The 1020-nt window shown below is 72.7% G+C and overlaps 1 protein-coding gene across 1 annotated transcript in view; it reads left to right on the forward strand.

The window, feature by feature from the left end:
* The window catches only part of EFCAB6 (EF-hand calcium binding domain 6), a 127605-nt gene that overhangs the window by 93877 nt on the left and 32708 nt on the right, over positions 1-1020 (forward strand). The window lies entirely within an intron of this gene.

Raw genomic sequence — 1020 nt, forward strand, 5'->3', positions numbered from 1 at the left:
AGGCCGAGGAGTGCAGGGGCAGAGTGGGCTGGACAGAGTGGGAGCCGGGAGGGCCCCAGGGGGGCGTGCGCCAGGCTCTGCTTCCTGCCCAGGGCTGTTTCTCTGCCGGCACGGGGCCCTTCACCCCACGCTGTGCCCAGGCTCGGTGCAACTGGACGGGCGCGGGCCGAACGGTCAGCCCCCGGGTCAGCCAACTCCGGTGTGGTCCCAGCCGCGGAGCGAGGACTCCCCAGGGCCGCGGCCGTCTCCTGCCAGTGGCGGGGTGGCCCGGACGCACCCGCTGCCCGAGCAGGTTCCCAGGCCACCTCGAACCGTGTAGGCCTCACTGAATGAGCAGCTGCGCTCCGGAGGCCTCGGTCTCCTCTCTGGGACAGGCGTGGCCGTGAGGTGACCCGAGCCAAGAGGAGCGGCTGGTCAAGGCCAAGCGAGGCCCCCGCAGCGGCTCGGTCGTGTCCACTGCCGGGCGGCCTCACATGCTCAGGGGTCCCGGCCGACGGGCGCCGGTGGCCTCGTGGCTTCGCTCTTGTGAGGCTGCCACGCTGCGGTGGACTCGGACAAGACGTGCCCGGCCTGCTCCCCCTTAATGGCCCCACGCCACAGCCCCACCGTGGCCCTCGCCCGCGGCAGCCCTCCCACCCCACATCTCAGCGCGCGCCCTGGCTTTCGCCGTGGTGGACTTTGCACCGCAGCGGACACTACAGAGACAGCTTCCTTCACCGGGCAGGCGGCGGGAGTGCGGCTCTTCCGCCTGCTAATCTGCTCCTGGGTGGGGAGGTCCTGCGCCCCCGCCTCAGGCACCTGCCCCTTCTCTGGGCCGAAGGAGGGTGGAATGGGGCAGGCGGGGGCCACCGCCCAGGGGCGGCTGGCCCGGGTCTGCGGAGGAGCCGGGAGCGTTCGTCTCAAGGAGTCCTGGCCGGCGTTCTTCCAGCGGGGAAGAGAACCGGCGAGCGCCAGCCCGGGCAGGTCCTCGGCTGGCCAGGGAGCAGGGTCACGCCCTCCGGGGGGTGCTGGGCCAGGGCT

The sequence above is a fragment of the Condylura cristata genome, unplaced genomic scaffold, assembly GCF_000260355.1.
Source record: "Condylura cristata isolate star-nosed mole 26May11 unplaced genomic scaffold, ConCri1.0 scaffold00004, whole genome shotgun sequence".
Lineage (NCBI taxonomy): Eukaryota > Metazoa > Chordata > Mammalia > Eulipotyphla > Talpidae > Condylura > Condylura cristata.